The sequence below is a fragment of the Dermacentor andersoni genome, chromosome 5 (genome assembly GCF_023375885.2).
Source record: "Dermacentor andersoni chromosome 5, qqDerAnde1_hic_scaffold, whole genome shotgun sequence".
NCBI classification, from domain to species: domain Eukaryota; kingdom Metazoa; phylum Arthropoda; class Arachnida; order Ixodida; family Ixodidae; genus Dermacentor; species Dermacentor andersoni.
The window spans coordinates 77,098,767-77,120,422 of NC_092818.1; the positions used below are offsets into that span (position 1 = coordinate 77,098,767).

A 21,656-nucleotide genomic window follows, 5' to 3' on the forward strand; every position below is an offset into this window, starting at 1 on the left:
CCCTCCCCCCCCCCCCCCCTCTTTGTCTTTCCACTCATTTATGCAATAAACCAACGTGAGTGGAGACCAGGACTTTTCTTTCTATCATCTCTGTGCGCGCGCGCCGAGCAACAACAAAGTAGAAATTAAAAATATAAAGAAAAATGGAGGAGAGAGAGGAGAGCAGGTGCCTTTTGTATGCGTAGAGGTGTTACAGTTAGAGTTGCATTGCGTAGGGTCATTGCACAAGAGTTGCACATGTATTCTTCCTCGTGATTTGTATGTTTAAAAGACGAAAGAAGCGAGGACTGGGATAGAGAGGGCAAAAAAAAACAAAGACAACGATGGGAGTTACGGAAAACTCATTACTATTCGGACACGAATGCAGAAAGCCGGAACGCGCGGCCGCACCCCGCTTTGCGGTCAGTCATCCACCGCCCGAGAACGACCAAGAACCAATTATACCGGCCCGGTGTGGCCCACAAAAGCATTTTCATCAGGCGGCTTATTTTTGCTTGTATGCTTTCACATTCCTCAGACCGCACAGCGCACCCGGCCCACGCCATCCCCGCGACCCTTCCAATATACGCTTGGAAAGTGCGTGCTGAAACAAGCAAATATCTCGTTTCTCTGTTTTATAGAACGAGCAGAGCATTGAAACATGAAAAAAGAAGAGAGAAGGGACCGAGTCCGGACAGGGCGCAACAAACAAAAGAGATTAAACTTGCAGCGGGGACCGACGCTGTATGCAAATGGCCGGCTCGGCCGAAATAAGTCGCCCAGGGTCTCGACCAATAAAAGCGAAAACCCCTGGGTCTCACACCGGCACACGCGCGCGCGCGCACAGCCATCCTTCGGCGCATTTCCTCTCGACAAGCGCGTGGCTCGGGCGCTACACCCGCCGTTCTCATACAATATGCCATAAATTTTCCCGCCGATTACGCTCAGGTTTTGCTTATCTTACGTGTCTGTTTAATCGCCTCGCACCTCTGTATACATATATGTGTATATATATACGTAGCTTCGCCGCAGCGTCTTCCCACTTGTTGCCATTTGCCTTTCTTCGCCGCGGTCTCTTCGCGCCTTGCAGTTCCTCGCGACCCTTCTTGTTTATTTCGTTTTCTTTTTTTCTTTTCTTCAGACTTGAGATTCGCACACACGAGACCGCACACGCTGTGCAAGCCGAGGTGCTCGAGGGGCTTCGCTTAACAGGCGCGTATACGCATGCATGTATGTAAGTAGCGTGCGGTGTAACGCAGCGCCGTACACGCGTTCCCAGTCGTTCCGCGCAGTTTATTTTCATCAAGAGTTACGCGCGCTCGAGCGGCCTTGACTTTGGACCAAAGAAAGGTGCATGCGCGGAAAAGTCGTGCCCTCCTCTTTTTCCTTCTTATACTCCGGCGATCGCCGTTCTCTTAGCGCCGTTATCCATCCACCCACTTTCCTTCAAGTGCCTCCTCGTCTCGTATAGAGAGAGAGATCAGTTTGTTCCTGGCTTACTCCTACGCACACCCCTTTCCTTCTCCCTTTTCTCCGCCTCTTCCACAATGAGCGCGAGAGTCGCAGTGATTGTGCGTGCGCGCCTGTTTCTGCGCCTCCTCTCTCAGCACCCTCACTCGAACATCCGTAGGTGGAGAGGGTGCGGCCTCGAGCTTGCCTTTCGTGCCGTGGCAACACAACTCATTATACTGTCCGAGCGACGGACGTGCGTAAATGCTTTCGCTTCGACGGTCCGGTAAAAATCAAAGCATGGACAAAACAAAAAAGAAAAGGGGAAAGAAAGAACATTGTGACGAAAGGAACAGATGCCGCAGTATACGAAAAGAAAGGGGTGGAACGGTGCCGAGAAAAATAAAAAGCAAGGAAAACAGGACAGAAATTTGGCGTCTAGCTGACAACTTCTCGAAGCGGGGGCGAGACATGTACGCCATGAGGGAACACTGGGAGAATAAGAGAACAGAAGGGGGAAATGAAGGCGAATTTGGGGGTGGCAGGGAAGAGGCGAGGGTATTCGTACGGGAAGGGTTTGATTAAAAATACATTTGTTAAGGGGGCAGAAAACTGCGCGGCTTGGGACAGGCATGCATACCCCGAGTGCGCAAAAGCGGCACACAACCCGAGCACGGCTTCCGCGTGCGCGTACAGGGATGACGCTTCTACACGCTCGAAAGAGAAGCAGAAAATTATTCAATAAAAGGACAAAGAGCCAAGTACACAGAAACAAATGCGGGGGGGGGGGGGGGGGGTTCGCAATGGCCGCGCGACTACATCTCGAATAAAGACAAACAAGATCAACTTCGTCGCCTTGCTCCTTCCTGCATGACGTCCGCGGGCAATACTTTAACGAGGGGAAGTTTGAGTAAGAGCCGCAGCGCCATGCAACGGCACACGAGGGGTGGAAAAGCGGTTAAAGAACGAAGAGAGAGAGAGACGAAAGGGCAAAATTAACGAAAAATAAGAGAGGGACGTGCCGCTGGGGCTCCAATATAGCGTGGATGCCGCGCGACGCGCACGGAAAGAGTACGCGCGCCATCGCTGCGAGAGGAAACGCGCTTAATGGCCCGCGAGCACGCGCCCGCGTGAGATGCGACAGTGATCAATTATCATACTTGCCGCTCCGGCGTAATTATTATGCTAATCGCGCTTTACATTGCCGCCACCGCCTCGAGAAGGCAGCCACTTGTGTTAAGACTCCGTGTTTTTCTTGCCGCAATCACCTCGTCGAGCGGAGAGAGAAGAGGCGAGAGGGGGGGTCTGCTTCCTTTATTCGCAGTAAATTTGCACTTCGCCGGTTCTTTCGCGATTAAAAGGAGAGAAAAGTTCGCACGTGTCTGGCCTGTATAAACATTGTGTATACACCGGAGATTACCGCGCGTATGTATACGGCGTGCGCTTATACATGAAGGCCACGATGACGGAGACTTTACGGGCTTATTTTCTCATAATTTATGCGAGTTCGCGACTAACGACTGCCCTCGGTCTTGTTCGACAACCTCGCATTATACGGCGACGCTGTCGCAACGCGGTGGCCGCTCTATTTTGGAGGATGTACGTAAGAATAAACTGAACGAACTTGAATTCCGCTTATCATAATAATCGTTGCGCGTGTAGATGCTTCCGGTTCGCTATTGCATAGACAAAGCAAATAGAAAAGAGACCAAGGACGCGGTTTCGTAGCGACACGTTTGCGATGATATATTCCTTATCGCGGTTCATCAGAGCAACACTCCGCCAGCGTCATCAATCGGATCGGCTGGACGTGAATAGTGAATGATAACAGTGGCGTAGAATCGAGAGGAAAGCATGCATCACTACAGAATCGCAGCCCAGGGCGGAGATAATGTAACGCTTGTATTACAATTCTTTTTTTTTTCCTTTTCACGCTTCGTCAGTGGTCCGATATACGCTTTGCATGCGTCATTGCCTCGACTGATCGCTGTCATGAGCGGTAAATGATAAAGCACTGCAGAATCAAACGGAAGGCATCCGTATATTATACACCGGCCCTGCATGCAGGCTGTATAATCCTTTCAGTCACGGCGTCTCAATATGGAGACGCTTTTTTTTTTTTTTTAATATTCCCGACTTGAGACGACGAGGTGAAGATTAAGAACACAGTGCTGAACGCAAATTTAACCCGCTGCTAACAAAAGACGTTACCGTAAGTCAATTTATTACGGACAGTAATGCAAAACAACGGTAGTTTAGGCGGTGCACTACAAGTTTAACAAAGTTGAGGTGTTGGTCTTCCCCCCCGCTGTATTTGCGAGAGCGCGCGCGCGTGTGTGTGTGTGTGTGCGTGCGTGTCTGTGTGCGTGTGTGTGCCTGTGTGTGTGTCTGTGTCCGTGTGCATGCGTGCGTGTGCGTATGTGTGTGCGTGCGTGTGCGTGTGTGCGTGCGAGTTTTCTTTGTGGCATTAGAAGGCCCTGAATCAATAGTAAGATAAGCGACTTCTAACAAAAAGGTCAATAACGATAAGCATTTTTATTATAATGACTGGCCCGATGAGAGTCAAATATTCATGCTTTAGAGGTACAAAATCACTTTCGTTTTTTTATGCTTGTGCCACGTCTTCGGAAGATATATGAATTTGGAGGACAAAAACAAAAAAAGAATATTTCGTGATTGAAGGGGTAACTTTCTAAATCACGCTAATACGTGAGGTCGAAGCGTGGGTTACAAAGAAGAGCCATATAGAGTTCAAGTGTATTATATATACGCAAGATTTTCACTCGTTAGCACCGTTTGTCATTGACCTGCACGCCGTTGCCGTAATCATACAATGCACTATTGTTCTCCGTGCTTTTTAAGGTTTGAAGTGCGCCCTTCACGTTGCTCGAGTCATTCGCTCTTTTGAGCGTAACTACACTTCTAATGTAATGCCCTTAGTCGGGGCCTTTCTCATCAATAAAATGAAATGAAACGAAGTTAGAACTTGGCGGCTCGCGTTCGCAAGAAGAATATCGGTCCCTGGCTCAGCCGTTGGAGCACGCGGACGATTTCTTTCCTTAATTTGTTCGAACCTGGACTCGTATTCACAGAAACGCTGTTATATGCTAGTGTTATTTGGAAGTGCACAAGTCAGCCAGTCGCGATATATCGCGATCGTTAACATACCGTGATCGAACGAACGGCCGGCCACTGGCAAATAGCGCGTATTACGAATGAAAAGATTCGTGAATTCGGTACGCGATGAGCGGCGGTAAAGGGAGCCTGCAAAGGCTCCCCATGGAGCAGCTTTCTCGCACCACACATACGCTACGTACAGCAGTTAGCTCTTATCGTTCGCGTGCGTGCACGTGCGAGCGGTCACTCGGCTTCACATTTCGTCCAGTTAGTTGCCGGATGCGACTTATAGAGCCGCAAGACCCACGCGAGCCGCTCCTTCTTCCTGCGACTATAGTATCTCTCTCCATCTCTCTCTCTCTCTCTCTCTCTCTCTCTCTCTCTCTCCAAGTCACGCATCGACACAAGCACGCGACGCGAATACAGACAAAGGGCTTGCCGAAGGACAACCGCAACACACATAACGCACGCGAGCCAGAGGACCAAAGTGAATGCATGCAGCCGAAGAGCACGCCAAGCGGAAGGGCAACGTCGCCTCCGGCCGGCAAGGATATACAGGCGAGGGAGACGAATCACGTTATAAACCAATATCCGCTCCAGTCGCGGCGAGCGTGGCTCTTTGTCTTTCTGGAGAGACCTCCTTTCTCTTTGGTCGCCCGCGCCTCCGGCGTCCGCCCGGCGTGCGTTAATTCCCTTTGAATGACCTGGCCTTCGGGACACCGTGTGTGTGGCGCCTGCATATACGCTATATAGAGGCGCTCGCCGTGTCTATACAGAGTGCGAGGGCGCGCCGACCAAAAGGGGGAGAGGGCGAAACGAGACGTACAGCCAGGGTTCGGGCAACGGAAACCAACGCCGCGATCCGCATCGGAAATCAATAATTCCCGATATGAGGCATGAAACACTGGTTCCACGTATATACAGAGACTTGAGAACGCGACCGCCACTCGCGTCGAGGTCAAGCTCGCGGGAGGCCCCAGGGCACGAACACCGGTGTGCGAGCGTGCCAAGGAGCAAAGGACGATTGAGAGGAAGGGAATGCGTCGGGCCTGCAAAGTAAGGTATACTTCCTTCCGTTCTTCCAACCGAAGGAGATAGAACGGAAGCACTATAGTCGACTTTCTCCTGTTATATCGCTGTTCGCATTGTATACATATCTTTGCATCGTCGCATCCGAGCTAAAGTGGCTTCTACTTACTACCCGCGTTGCTCGTAAAACATGGCTGAGTTCGGTTCTTTAAGCTGTTACACATTTTTTCAAGGCAAACTTATAGAGCATAGCGGTTGATAAAGCAAACGTTAGCTGGTTTGCTTGAGGATGATAAAGTAAACGTAAATACGTGTAGCGTTCGGTAACAACCGCGTTATCATTTCTAGAAGGCGCGTGAAATATCATATTGCGTTAGTGCATATATGCTTACATTAGAGGTTGTCACCTGTTCGCTCGCTTTTGTGGTCGTGAGGATTGTTCAATAAAATTTTTAAGATAGTACATGAATCTTGAAAAGCACTTGAAAAGCTCTTACGTTGTGATTATTCCTAAGAGCTTTTTGTGAATTCATGTCCGGATCCTTTAACATTTGCCTAAATAATTAGTGTGCGCAGCCAGCGGGTAAACAATGAGCGCCCGCATTATACAACAAGCAACGAAGGTGAGTAAGCAATAAGTAAACGGTAGCCCGCTGCCAGCACTGAAAGTGTAAAATATTATGATTATACTAAACTAAAACTGAAACTAAATGTATGTGAAGGTTCCTTTCAACAAAAGAAGAAAACAAAACATTCTGATTCACTATAATACATGCGCTGGTTCCTAAGACAAGAAGTCCGCGGCACTGAGATTTCCACACAGCGCACAACCCCTCCCAATGTATACGAATGCGCACACGTTTCAAAACGTATAGTTACGCCTCGAATGACGGATCTCCGATTCATCTCCAGGAGCCCATACATACGTCCTGTATCGCGAGCCGTCTGGAACACGACTCGCCATGGACGCAACGGTGGATGGATACCGCGGCCACGAGAGCTGTATACCGCTCTATGTAAGTCAGGAGTGCTTTCGAGAATGCCTATACAGATATACGGTATACCCGCCGGGCGCAGGCCGGGGCTCTGTGCATGCTCAGAAGCTTCGGGAGGAAGGAAGGTGTATACAAACGCTTGGCCGGGCGGGCCACGCAGGCAGGTCGGGGATGCATGGGACGCGGCCGCGGCATTAATTTGGGGACGGCCGGTAATGGAAGTGGTCCGCGCGCGCGGCTGCTTTATCCCCGCGTGACAGATTCAGATGGGGAGAGACGGATTGAGCTGCCTGCACGGGCGCGCCTATATAGCTCGGCCGAAGGGATTCCCTTAATGAAGGCACCTTAGAGGGCTATTCAGGACCCGATCAATGGTCCATTGCGCAGAGCGCGCTTCTGTGTCTCGCAGAGTGCCTTTCCAACGTCGTAGCCGCCGCTGCGGGGTCAGCCTCTCGCGCGAACCCTCTCCCCGCACTCCTTCGAGCCGCCGGGTGGTATACGACACCGTGCTCGTGATCGAAGCCGCGCGAGAGCTCCGGAGTGCGACGCAAAGCGCGCCCTTTCGAGCCCACTGCATGGTCGAGAACAGAACCCATGCGGCCGAGCGTCGATCCCCAACTTTGGCGACTACTTCGCGGCTGCGTGCCCCCTTTTCAGACGTGACGCACGTGGAAAGCACGACAGTGCCCTTACACAACCGTGAAACTGAAAGTTGTTGAAATTGCACAATCGCGGATTACGTATAGGGCGCAGATCGCCCCTGCTGCCTCACCCATGGCTTAACTGGAGACTTGAGGTTTGTGCCCGAGATAGAGTAGCGTCCGTTGCAGGCTTTCTCGCCCGCGGGGAAGCATGTGCTCAACTCCTTTATATATATATATATATATATATATATATATATATATATATATATATATATATATATATATGTATATATTACGGTAAATTTCACATCGTGGTCACAAAAAGAAAAGTACCACCGGCATAGACCATTCTGTAACGCTTTAGAATGCATTTCGAATGTCTACGATTTCTTTCGGTGTGAGACACCCTCACTTTTGTAAGGGGTGCGGGCCAATCGCGGAGTCAGTTTACTTGCTGTTACCGGCTCGCACTACGATCCTTCTATCAGCATCACCTGAAGTGCTTTCACAAAACGAAATGATAGAACAATAAGAACAATAAACGACACCCAGCGTTAACCAACATAAGATATCATTGCATCGAGAGAACGCATGTTTCAGGAGAAGAAACCAAATTACAGCAATATAGAAATAATATGTTACGAACATAACATCAATTAGTCAAAGCGGGAGATCCGTTTATTCTGTCCTGCGTGTGCTACTCTCACATCAAGTTCCCACACACATGTTTGCTTACGAGCAAGAGAGAGGAGGCGGCTATGAAATCTAAGAGAACCTGCCCCACAAAGGCAAAAGCTCACTTCGAAGGTGAAAATTAAAAAGCGAATAACCCATTCGTTGTGCTTCGATCATTTTCAGGAATAAAGTATCGCGCATGAATGACAACGTGTAAATGACAACAAAGATGGACAACGTCAAAGGCACTGGCAGGCTGCCCAAAAGCTCTTCAAGCACGAGGGTGCCGCAGTAATTGAAACCATCGGTCACCGCCTCCTCGTCTAAGCAGGCGCATTCTTGACGCGTCAAGCTTAGCACCTCGCCCCCCCCCCCCCCCCCTCCCCAATAATGCAGAGCATCATGTCCCCAGCGGACCTGTCAACGTCCGATGGTCGACAGTCAATAAGGGGCCTTTTACGACCAACGGATGATCGGCGCGAAGAGAACCCCGCGCGCTCGATCCGCTGTGACGAGAAGCCGCCGCGAGTGTCGAAGAACTGTGCACAGCGCGCCGCTGACTAACGACCTCGGTATTGGCACGAGAAGCGGGGAAGGTCGATTGGTCAGCAACGTCCGAGGAGGGCCCGCAAGACGAGGCGGCGTGGGAGCGCCCCCCTGCCCGCGTGCACCGCCGTCCAGATCCCAGGGTGCCTCTCTGCTCACTGGGTGCCACACAAAGCATTAGTCACGGAAGAATCTGCCCAGCCAATGACGCGCCGAAGGCGCCTTCTCCTGCCCTGCATACCCGAGCATATGCGAATGGATATAGGTACGGCAAAAGCACGCACTATTGCCTCCGGATGATGGATACGTTCAGCAAGGTCCGTGCTGGAGATAAGGAAGGAAGGTGGTGGCTTGGGCTAAGTAGAATGAAAAGAACTTAATGAGGGTTTTGTTTGTGCATATATCTGGCATCGTAAGCGAGCTCAGAACGTACACAATACGCAAAAAAAAGAAATAATAATAATAAGGTCCCTTGTACACGACCCAAGAAAGTATACTGTGTCCACCTCTTTTCTTTCGTGTTGTGTCTTTTTGCGCTCACCTAGTAGGTCTCGGGCTACGTTGCTAGCTTGAAGTCGAAATGCTAGAGCTAATGGTAACGTACGATTGAGAAACGAGGGAAACGAATGAGTCTTTTCAATCGACCGTAAATAATAATAAATTATGGGGTTTTACGTGCCAAAACCACTTTCTGATTATGAGGCACGCCGTAGTGGAGGGCTCCGGAAATTTCGACCACCTGGGGTTTTTTAACGTGCACCTAAATCTAAGTACACGGGTGTTTTCGCATTTCGCCCCCATCGAAATGCGGCCGCCGTGGCCGGGATTTGATCCCGCGACTTCGTGCTCAGCAGCCCAACACCATAGCCACTGAGCAACCACGGCGGGTGCAATCGACCGTGTGTTGGGCGCAAGTATGGGAACGTCGTTTATTCGCCATAGTAGTGCTAGTGCTGCATGCATTTGTTCAGGCCTATGACACTTCCCACCGTTGCCATTGTAGTTTTGAATGGTATGCCCATCAGACCTTGCACTTCCGTTTGCATGCGCCTAAGACGGCGTCAGGGGGTCATGATGCGTTTTCGAATGACGTCACAATATTTTGTGGCATAAGTCACGTAAGTCAGTCTATATACTTTGTGATTTAAAATCACATCAGTCAGAGATCATAAGAAGCCAACAAACAAGGATACCGAGGACAACACAGGAGAATTTACTTGTACTTATTAAATGATATAAAGAAATTATAAATGAATGGAATTGAAAGTGGATGAAAAAACAACTTGCCGCAGGTGGGGAATGATACCGCGTCTTAGCATTACGCGTGCGATGCTCTACCAATGTAGCTCAATTGGTAGATCATCGCACGCGTAATGCTAAGACGCGGTATCATTCCCCACCTGTTTCAAGTTGTTTTTTCATCCACTTTCAATTCCATTTATTTATAATTTATTTATTTCAATTAGTAAGTACAAGTAATTTCCCCTGTGTAGCCCTCGGCATCTCTGTTTGTTGGCTTCTTATGATATGGTTAATGAAGATCGGGTCCCTCTGTTAACCCCCTTTCTTCTCGTTCATTAGTCAACGACCGTCACCGTCAAAGACGGTGGGGTTGAGAGTCGCCGTACTATAACTAGTGTCCTGGGTTAGTCTTTTTTTTTTTCTACTGACTTTGGTTCTGTAATGAGAACCTAAATTTAAACATGCAACCGTTCTCGAATTTAGAACGTGACGGCCGCGTCCGAGTATCGGATCCTCGACATTGTGCTCAGTGACAGAACGCGGTATAGCCGCTGAGACACATCCATGTGCAGCCATGTGCGTTGCCTTTCCGCAGACAGCCTCCAGATTGCGCCTACTACACCAGCTTTACCCACATACGTTACAAAGACAAGAATAAGAAAGTGCGCATAATGGAAGTCCACATTTCAGCGCGTCTTGAACTAAGGCCGTTATGGCTGCTCTTCTTATTAGTCTTTTTGTCAATGCAAGGGTGCACCCCGCTTCAGCACTCTGTGCAACTTAAAACATGGCGATATAAACGCAGAAATGTTGCAATGAATACACACACACACACACACGTATACGTCTAATAACGCTGTTGGCAGCTTTATGTTGTACTGGAATCATTAGAAGTATCGCGCAAAAGCATAAGGGGTCTTATATAATGGAGTAAGGTGCCAGTAAAGACAGAGTGAGAAAGAGAAAAATACAGGCTGGATAACCAGAGTAAGGTCCAGCTGTCTATCCTGTACACTGAGTAAAGTGGGTATAGGCTTTGAAGGATGGAAGAAGAAACTAGATGAAACAGACAAGAAAATTGAGCACATAAACACGCAGAAGTGAGCAACAGCTCTCTAAGTCATTCACCTACAGTCCGCATGCGATTATAAAGGGCAACAACGAACTCAAAGAAAGCTCTATCAAAGCAGTTCACAAATGTGCCTCCACCTTTGAGTGCCGTAAATGCAATTAGGAGACAGAATGAAAACAGAACCGGAAGATGATATTAATGGGTGCTTGTTTTAGACAGTATGTTGCCATGTTGCATGAAGTAAAAAGAAGAGAGATAGAAAAAAGAAGAGGGTGGAGGGTAGTTGAAAGGATTAAATGAATGAGCACAGACACGCTTGGTGCCACAGCCCAAAGGTCCTCTGGCACAGACCACCGAGCTCTCCAATCGGAAAACTCCTGCAAAAATGCGAAGCGCAAAGCGCTCGCACGCAACATAACTCAGACGTCGAAGCACTCCTGCGGCGAGACGTCGTCGTCGACCTGGCGGCTCCATGCAGAGTGAAAAAGAGAGAGAAAGAAAGATAATCAATGTATCTTTTTCCAACTTGCGAGAAAACAAATTACACCGCGGTACAAAAGAGCGTTTTCCATTAACGCCACGCTAATCGCGGCACCAGCGGTGGTGCCTCCCACGGCCTCGCCCTGAAGCACGCATGTGGGATGAAAACGTTCGAGCGAAGAGAATACAAAACAGCAAGCGCGACAAACTCGAGTTGCGACACCGCTGATCCGACGCCCCAAAAAGTTCCATCCAACAGTCGAGTCACAGTGAATGAAAAGACTGAAGTGTGAAGGCGGGCAAAGAAAGAAAGAAAGAAAGAAAGAAGGAAAGAAAGGAAAAACAGCGGAGAAACGGTGAGTCCGAGGAGGGCACGAACGCATTCCATCGAAAAAGACAAGCCATGAAAACTCGTAAGCAGCGATAAAAGCCTCTCGATCGAAAGAAAACTTTATTTGAAAGAGACACTCGTCCAAGTTTGCCTGCTGTTTAGCTTCGGCGCCGAGAGCCTTCGGTGTGCATGAACTGTGGGGGCACACAAGAAAGAAAATTCTCGGTGGTGCCTGTGTAGCTAAAATCCCGCCTCGCTCGCCGTCTCACACTTGTTCGCTTCTTTTGATACTTTCTTTCCTTTCCATCTTTTTTCTTTCTTCACTCGTCTGTTCTATGGCTGCATCACTGCCTGTTTGGTTGTCCGCGTGGGCTTTTTTTCTCGACAGCATTTCATCCCCGGTTGAAAGGCGAAGAGAGCCGAAAAGATGAAACAAAAATAAAAGCGGCCAAGGAGACGGACACGAAAAGAGGAGGAAAACGTGCCAAGAAGAAAAGGGCCTTCAACACAATCATAATAATTTTCCCCCCGCCCCACCTCGAAATCGATTAGTCTTCGAGGTTGTCATAGCAACGGATGTTTTCCTTCGATGTCGCCGACGACGCTTCTTTTTGGGGTCCACGGCGCGCTGCAACGGCTGCGGCCGGCACGCTCTTTTCCCGTCGGTGCCGGTGCTTGGAAGGGGGGAGGTTATGAAGGGGGGCTACGTGTTTTTCTCGCTGTCCTTTTGTCTGCGCGCCCAGATGCATCGCCGTTCCGGCGTGCCGCTCCGCCGACTTCTCTTGGCCAAGTGCGACGCTCGACCCAGCGCGTATACCGACTCGAGGAACCAGAGCACCGGTGATGGTTGCGAGATGCATCAATCTTCTACATAGGCGCAAAAACATGCTCGGAACACCTGCCTGTACGCAGTGCTCGCAAAGTGCCGTAGCGTATCCGAACGTCGCGGGCCTTCTAAGGCACAAACACCACGCTCGCACCTCGCACGTGCGCCAATTAAACGAAAGCTGAGTTGTGGTTAGGTATCGTCCGCGTCACCAGTTCGTGGCCGTATAAAACGAGCGGGAAGGTATCATCGACCACAACAGGTTATATGGCGTGCTAAGCAACATCGTTGTTTAACGACATCATCGCTGCAGAGATACCATGCAAGGGCGTCTCAAGAATAGCAACTTCAGAGCACGTGCATTCACAAAAAGTTGATACGCACGAAAGTTTCTTAAAAGCAGGTGCCAGGTATTAGCGAAGGCGGCCGACCAATGAGCAAACGGCACTCACTAAAGAAAAGCTCTGCAAATTTGACATAAGTTACCGCCCTCATCTCATCCTTACTATATAGTAACACCCCTTACCCTATATACCGTCCCAACAAACTCGACAGAAAATCTGCCATGTACCTTGAACCACCTCTCACTGCTTCCCACATATTTCTCCAATCAAACAAACATGTTTCTGTCAACCAACCAGAAATGCATTCTGGTAATAAATGCCAGACAACAACCAGGAACAAATCAGATTATAGAGCTCACTTCTTCAGAAACCAAAATTCCATGTTTACGAGGTTGGCGTGAGCATGCGCTGCGATTCGTCGTCGTCGACGCTGACCCACTGCACATAACTTTTGATTGGTTACTTCAAACTCACAGCGTGTGATTTATTACCACTACCTTTTTTGTGTGTATGTCTGTGCGCACCGCGCGTAGAAAGCATGAGAAGAAAGGAACTCACGCTCATTCTGGCACACAGCCTTCTTCTTTTTTTTTTTTTTTAGCATGCGGGCCTATAAACCGCCCAGCAATCACTCTGACTCACGGCGAGCTCTTGAAAACGTGAACACGCAGCAGTGATGAACAACACAACCGCATGCTCTATACGCACGCATGTACATGAGGGTACCTGAGTAGTCATAAGCGTCGTGAGCCCTCTCTCTCTGCCCGCAGAGCTCGCGGAATAATTCGCCTGATTGGTAGCTCCTTCACGTTCAGCGGCAAAACTCGGCAGGCACGGCATTTTTGCGAGCACCTGGGTAAGAACCACGGGCGTTTTCTTCGAATCCCCGCGACCGGCATGCTCAGGTGACGAAGGGACCTCACAGCGAACTCTGAGCCCCAAGGAAACGAACTTGAATATATGCCGTACGCGGCTAAACGGAAAAGTTTGGGTTCGGAGATGGGGGACGAGGTGGGGGGGGGGGGGGGGTTCTTCGTGGTAAACAAAGAAAGCGCCCCGTCATTAGCGCACTCATCGCGCATGCACAAGAGAGGCGTCCTCACAAGCCGCGAGCACGCACGCCTCGACCGCGCGCCTGCCTGCATAGCCTGTCTCAGTGGAACAGCGCAGCTTTCCCCCACCGCTGGCCGATAATTATGATAATCCCCGGAGAGCGGCGAGGACGCCGACAAGAGCGCAGGAAGGCCCAGTGCAGCGGGAATGCCGTGCCAGCCATTCTCGCGGCCGCCACAAGAAGCACAAGAAAAGTAAGGAGCAGGCGCATCAGCTGCGTCCGCGCCCCTGCAGGATGAATTGCTCCCCGCTCGCGCGTCTCGCGATGATGAATGGGCCAATGGACTGGACGGATGCCGTTCTCTCCCAACCCCGGCTGCAGACAAGAAGAGGTGGGTCGGTTGGTCGGCCCGCCGCTACATCCACCGCCGCCGCCGCTTCGGCACCGCCGTCCAGGCGGGGTGGTGAGCTGCAGCGTGCAGGAGAGGGACACACCGGTGCGCAGCAGCCGAGCGAATAGCGGCCACCAGAAGGGGAAGCGAAGAGGGCGCTGCGGGCGACGCTCCATTCTTCTCGTCGTCGTCGTCTTCCTGCCTTGCATGTCTGCTTGCCACGGTATAGTCCCCCGCCTGTGGCTCCCTTTCGAGGAAATCCAGGGTTGCGCGCACGCATCCCGGCCAGACCCCCATCCGTCGGTCGCCGAGAGAAAACAGGCCTCGGAGACCCCGGCCCAACAGCGAACCGCAGGCTTCTGCGAAAGAGAAGGAGGAAGGAGCCGCCCGTTCTCTCTCCTCATTCTTCGCTGTATACTCAATCGTTGCAACGCGGCCAACAACGCTTGTTGTAAGCGCAACTTCTCAGGAACTGACGGGAACGAGACGTTCGCTGCACTCGCGTACACCCCGGTATCCTGATGTTGTTGCTGCTGCTGCAGCTGCTCGTGGTGAAGTCACCGCGTGCGCAAAGTGTATCCCGAGCTCCCCGGACTGCGTCAGTCGTGGCGAATTACCGATGTCCCCCTCAACTAACTGTCCTCGTGGGCGGCTAAGAAGGGTGGCAGCTGTGACCGCCAAGCTTCGAAAGGGTTTGTCCGGCGAGGCTCGAGCCTAAATGGAAAACCGTTAGCTCCCTAACGAGGATCAGAGTGGATGAGTGAAGGATCGAGGGCACAGCTTGCATATGAGTGAAGCCTCAACGAAGGCACAGCGATGCAACCGTCACACTATTTTCCACAGGGTATAGCACGGGCCTTTTTAAAGAGGTGAAAAGGAAGATGCTCGCTATGTTAGGAGTGACAAACTAGCCAGTGACGAACACAAATAATTTGTGTAAAACAATGGAAGATGTAGGGAAGTTTTGCCAGATGAATATGGCGGTTGGCTTGCTTCATTCTCCCTAACTCATTGTGAAAGATACACGCCAGGTTTTTGCTACAGTGTTGCCTATGTGTAGTCACCGAGGCACCGAAGACACACTGAATCAAAATAAAATAATATATACATGTGTGAGAGCGAGATGGCGGGAGGGAGGGGGGAGGGGGTCGGCTGCGAAGTCCACGTGGTACCTTCTCTTACGAGAAAATTAATTATTCAGTATATACGTCACATAGCATAATACCAAATGAAAGTACCCCATCCTGATGAGCCAGCATGTTATACGTAATAAATCCATGCGAAGTGAGTGCGGGCCGAAATAATTTAACAACTTTATTCCAAATCATTTCCTTATCGTGCTTCGTCAGTGGTCCTGTAGCTGCGCTCTCGCTACGTTGTCCCCTTGCAAAAGACGTTATAGAGATTGCGTTGCGTTTCTCTTGACTTACGTTGCTCCCAATGTCATGTCTGTTGAGAGTCAACTGAATATTACGCATTTTTTAAAGAGTCCTCAGGATTTGCCTGTCATGAGCAACGGATGAAATAACAGAATCGAACGAAAATAATTATTCCATTATACCGGCGCTGGGTGATTTGTGACGAGTCACGCTGGAGCGATTCGTCTACCGTGGGCATTTCCAAGGAAGTTAATCGGTATTTCAGAAAACGCTATTTAATGCGCAACGCGATCTACTCCTGCAACTCGAAAAATTATTGGCGAGCCATCAGCTCATGCCTTACGCACTAAATTCAGTTGGCTACCACTATGACTGACAGCTGAGGGACGATTTGAAGGCGACAGCAAATTTGCTGCGCTCAAGTGAATCAGTACCATTATACGGGAGCAGCTACGATACCAAGCTTACCTCCAAGGAAGACAGAAAAAGAAGTACGTAATGCGGGATCTCTTGCGAGGCGCTACCATTATGCGGGGTGTAAACACCACTGACTGCATCAGCACTACACGTGTGTCCTTAAATAATACAGGACAGCGGGGCGGAATAATATGTTGAAATAAGCATTTAAACCATATACCTGTGCCGTTATTGGTCGAAGATGGGAATACACCTTTGATACGAGGCTGCTTTCTTCGACTTAACGCAGGTATAATTTATAACAACAACAACACTACTACTACTACTACTACTACTACTACTACTACTACTACCACCACTAGTACTAATACTAGTACTAACAGTAATACTAATACTAGTACTAGTATAACTAGTATACTAATAACCACTTCGACAACTAAGTCCGCCGTTAGCTCGCCAGTGACAGGAGAACGCAACAAGCCGTCATCTTTTCGCGTAAGGCAGCAACAAAATTTTTAAGCGGCGCAACCGCTTCCTGAACCGTATGGCAGTTACACTGAAACAACGGTTACCTAATCACTATTGTTGTCCACCTTGAAGACGTGGGGGATGTCAGTAGACGCAATGCTTAAACTCTACAGAGCTCTCTTTCTCGGTTTTTTAAGATACAGTCTACCTGTACTGAACAACACCTGCAAGACAAATATTCGTGTTCTGCAGGCAGTACAAGCTCAAGCACTCAGAGTCTGCCTTGGTTTGCCCAGATGTACGTCAACAGAGGCGACTCTTGCGATTGCTCGGGACCATCCAATGCGAACTCACATTACGGTGGAAGCCCTGAGAACGCACATCAGACATTTTGCACGTGCCCCCTATCACCACCTTGCAGCACTACCTTCAGACAGGCACCAATCATCATTCTCTAAAACTATCAACAAGTACAACGACAAACTTCCCTCGGGCTTCACCGCTGCATCTAAACCATCGATACCCCCTTGGTGTCTTATCAGCCCCACAGTACATCTCAGTGTACCAGGAATCGGAAAAAAGTCTGAACTGTCGTCGCCTGTCCTCAAACAACTGTCTCTGCTTCTTCTGCACGAGAGGTACGCGGACAGTGAACACATTTATACTGATGGTTCCACAAACACCCAGTGTTCGTCCGGTGCTGTGGTGTTCCCAGCAAAAGCTATTACCATCAGCTTCAGGACTGACCACCCGACAACGTCGACATCTGCTGAACTAGCTGCTCTTCGCGCTGCACTCCGTTTCGTCAGTCGGGAGCCACCTCGACAATGGTCCATCTTCAGCGACTCAAAGGCAGCCCTACAATCTGTACTATCAGATCTGCGTCGCGGGCCATTCGAACAGCTCGTATTCGATATTAGATGCCTACTCCATACATCACAGGAGAAAGGACACCACGTGACGTTTCAGTGGCTGCCAAGTCACTGCGGCGTCACTGGAAACGAAGACGCCGATAATGCCGCTCGGGCAGCTCTTGAAGACGCACAAGAAGAGGCCATACCGCTTTCACGATCCGACGCAGCTAGCAGACTTCGAGTGCTTGCACAGGAGATGACGCTCTCTTCATGGTGCACACCAAACAGCCAGACCAACCAGAGCAACCGTCAATACCACCTGCCCTCTTTGATGCATCTCTATATGCCAACTGGACTCCGCCGAAGCGAGGCGACTCTGCTTTATCGCTTATGGTTAGGGGTGGCTTTCACGAAATCTTACTCATTCCGCATTGGAATGGCCGACAACGCTCTCTGCAATGCCTGTCTTTGCGAGGAGACGCTGCAACACATTCTGTGCGACTGTCCTGAATATAATGTTCAGCGACAGTCCCTGGCATCCGTTCTCGCGCACCTTGACACTAGACCATTGTCCCTCGACACGATTTTCACATGCCGCCGACAGAAGACATCGCAGGTGAAGGCGACGAAGGGACTACTTCAGTTTTTGAAAGAGACGGGATTGGACAAGCGGCTCTGACAGTGTTATCACGTACAATGCCAGATTGATGGACTCTACCGGACGATGTTTGTGTGCTGTGCTATGTGCTCTCTCTCTCTCTCTCCCCCTTCCCCATCTTTCATCGCCCCCATCCCTCTCCCATGTGTAGGGTAGCAAGCCGGTTACGCTAAACTGGTTAACCTCCCTGCCTTTCCTTCTCTACTTTTTCCCTCCTTGAAACTCGCTGCCCAGGTATATACTGAAGACATCGGTTGTCTTGTCCGATATAAAACATCCGAACTACTGACGCACACGTCTACAGTTTCAATCGAATCCCGTGGCCCAGCAAGATATCCACAACGTCGTGCCACAGACCGGAAGGAGCGAGCTTATACTAACCGGCGATGATCGTGCACGAACCCAACAGATCACTCAAATAATTCGTCCCGTGGCTTCTGATTCAGCCACACCAGTAAGGAACCGCTGTTTCGCACTGGTAGCAACGACCATGCTTGGCATACGCTCTTTAACCGACGTGCACGGCCTCGTGGAGGGAGGGAGGGAGGGCCTTGACCTTCGTTCGCGTGTTTGTGCAGGCATCGCGAGTGGAGGGCGCGCAGCCGTTTCCACAGCTGACCGCAACGAACGAACGAACGAGTCGCTCCGGCTCCGAGCGGCACAACGACACAAAACCCCGAAAAGAGAGCTGGCGCCGCCGGCCTCGGTCGGCGCGCGACTTGGACAAACACGCAAGTCAGAAGCCGAGCTCGCCAGTCTCCTGGCGCAATCAGTCAGCGCGGATCGGCCGAGCCCTGTTTGCGCAAGGTCCACACACCGTTTGCCTCTGGCTCGCGCGCGCGCGCGCGCGCGCCTAATGCTATAAGAGGGTCGAGAGGACCTCGGGGCCTTTCGATTTTCGAGCGCCTCTGCCTCTGGCCGCGGAGTGCACAGCCGTATACTCCCTACAATGCCAGTTAGCATAATCCTGCTTCGCGGTTTTCATAAGAGCCCGAGCCTGCCCCTCGCCCCCCACCCTCTCCAGTCTCGCTTCAGCCGCGAGCGAACTCACACCCGTCCTCTCCTTTTTCTTTCCCCCGAACTGGGAGATGCACGAAGAGTACGCGAGCACGTCACAGAGAAAACCGAATCAGACACAAAATTCGGGAACTGTAACAAAGGAAGCATCGTTGAAAGAAGACCGCGTTGATGGGAACGCACTCTCCTCCCTTTTTTATTCCTCCTTTTCTTCCCTTTATTTTTCTTCCCTATACTTCCACGCTCCGTGTTCATTTTTTTTCACGCTCGCCCGCCTGTTGAACATTGATGCATCTTGTTTGGAGGAGGGATTATACGGGGACCAAGTGAGTGTGCGGCCACTGCACCGCTCCGGTACAACTGCTCCCGTCACACAGGGCTCCAACGTTCGTCAGGGAGCTTCGACACCAGGTGACCGAGGTGGAGGAGGAGGACGTGTACTAGGGACCAGGGGAGGGGGGAGGCACGACCACCAGAGTATGCAGCGGCGGGGTTCTCTGCTCCCGCGACGGCTTCCATGCCTGTGCAGCCATGCTTTGTGTCCTCTGCACAGCGCACAGGCCCCGCTTTTTTTTTCTTCCTCGTTTTCGACGAACTTCCTTTGGTATTTTTATTTTTTTCTATCCTTCTTATTACTACACCGGCGCAACATTTTCCAGGGCAGTCGCTCGCCTCCTCGCATAGAGCTGCCCCCCTCTCCCGCGGCAGCCGCGAGTCCTTTTATCATCCGCCGAGAGCCGGCCCGGGAAACGTTTCGAACAGCCATTCATCATGCGCGTGTCTCGAGCGGTACCCACCGTTGCCGCTGTAGCCGGCATCGCGGGGAGGGGACGCAGCGGCGCTTCAAGAAGATTCGGAGCGAAGCGCGTCGGGCCGACCATCCCGACGCGGCGGGAGGAAGGATAAGCGCGAATAATAATTCATCCAATGGCGCGGCCGCCGCGGTGTATACATACGTACGTGAGCTCGCGAAACGCGCGTCGTCGATGAGAACGAGCAGTCGTGAGCTACTGACGAGAGACGGCCTCGGTATTCACCTATACGGCGTTGGGCAAAGGTAGGTCGAACGGGAAGAATTGTTAATTACGGCGGCACACTCCGCGGTATAGGCTGACGTGATTATATACGAGGGCAAATGCCGACGTCATTATATACGAGGGCAAATGAAAAAAAGTTTTTGCCCCTATTTTTTTATTAGCCAAGATAAGGTACATAGAGGTGATTACAAAAATACGTACTATTCTACGTACCTTACGCTATTCTTCCACATGTATAGTTCCCCACACCGGTTCAGACCCCCCCCCCCCCCTCCCCATTTGTCCCATTGCAGCACTAAATTTGAGGAATCTTGTCGTCCGTCAGTGACGCACGCGGCCTCCCCGAACGCTCATTGTTGTGCAGTTCTTTGCGGCCTTCTGTGAACTCACAGCACGACCACATCACACTTTGCAAAGCGGGACACCTTTCCCCGTACGTGGGCTGCATTTACCTGTAGATTTTGATGGGCGTTCGTCCGTTGCTGCGCCGTGAACGTGAGAAGCCCAACCGCCATCTTCAACTGACAGCAGCGCCGTGCCGCGGAGCTACCAGCAGATAAGGCCGGGCCGGTCCGAGGAAGGTCCACCTCTGGGAATGGATATGTTGACTTCGCATTTGCAGCCATAATTTGGCTAAAAGAGAAATAGGGGCAAAGACTTTCTGATTCGCCCTCGTATATTATTAAACTTAGTCGAGTGATAGGTCGATGCAGAAATCCGATCCCACTTTTGTATGGTACCCAATCTAACTAATTCTTCAATATTTCTGTGCTCACGTCTCAATAGATACATGCATCTTTCGTATGAAATTGAACGTTGTTATGACATAACACGTCAATGCACTGCACATTTCGTCACTCGTGGAGTATACGAAAAGTATAAAGATAAGTACAAACTTCACCTGCATGTCTAGCAAGCAGTTGAAGATTTATTTTTCTTATTTAATGCGAAAGCATTATATGCCTCATTACGAGAAAATCCGGCGTTGTCGTCGGCGGCGTGACCGAAAGATGGCACCAAAAATGGCCGACGGCGCAAAAAGTCAAAACACCCCAAAAATGTTCGTATTGCCGTCAAATTTCTCAGGCAGGTTACTGTGAACGAAGTAAATTAATGGCTTTGAAAAGAAAATTTGGTACGCTTCATTCTGGATGGGAATCGAACCCGAGCCTCCGAGGTGCGAGACGAGCACGCTCCTCTGACGTCACGGAGGCTCTACGGTTCTCGCTAACTAAAAGTGCGTCATTGCACACCTCACGTCTCAGCCATCTGGCTGACTAAAGGCGTGGCCTAGTGCGTGAGTAATTGGGCACGTGACGGCGCAACCAATGGGGAGGAGGTGGCAAAAGGCCATGAGCGTATTAAATGAGCGCGCTGTCTCGGGCGTGTCAGTTGCTATTCGGATTTCATATCGGTGTTGTGTCTACTGCGACAGACTCTCGACGACACGTCGTGAGCGCATAAATTGAGTGTATAAAATTTATCGTTCTGCAGCAAAATGGCCCGATTGTTTACGGTCTGTGGCCATCGTATAGGCAAGCACGCACCCTGAACCAGCAGAAGGAACTTTTAACGCATGTCGAAAACATCAATCGAACACATTTCACATAAGGGACTAGAACGCTTTCGCATTCCCATACGTAAGCAGTCTT

The 21,656-nt window shown here is 50.5% G+C and overlaps 1 long non-coding RNA gene across 4 annotated transcripts in view; it reads right to left on the reverse strand.

Moving 5' to 3' along the window:
- LOC129385012 (uncharacterized) overlaps positions 1-21,656 on the reverse strand; it is a 159,485-nt gene that overhangs the window by 51,998 nt on the left and 85,831 nt on the right. For 3 of the 4 annotated variants that reach the window (XR_011894754.1, XR_011894755.1, XR_011894753.1), the window contains exon 2: positions 20,457-20,593. The exons of the other annotated variant lie outside the window; for it this stretch is intronic. This is a non-coding gene — a long non-coding RNA (uncharacterized lncRNA). The remainder of the gene's footprint in view (positions 1-20,456; positions 20,594-21,656) is intronic. 4 annotated transcript variants of the gene reach the window in all.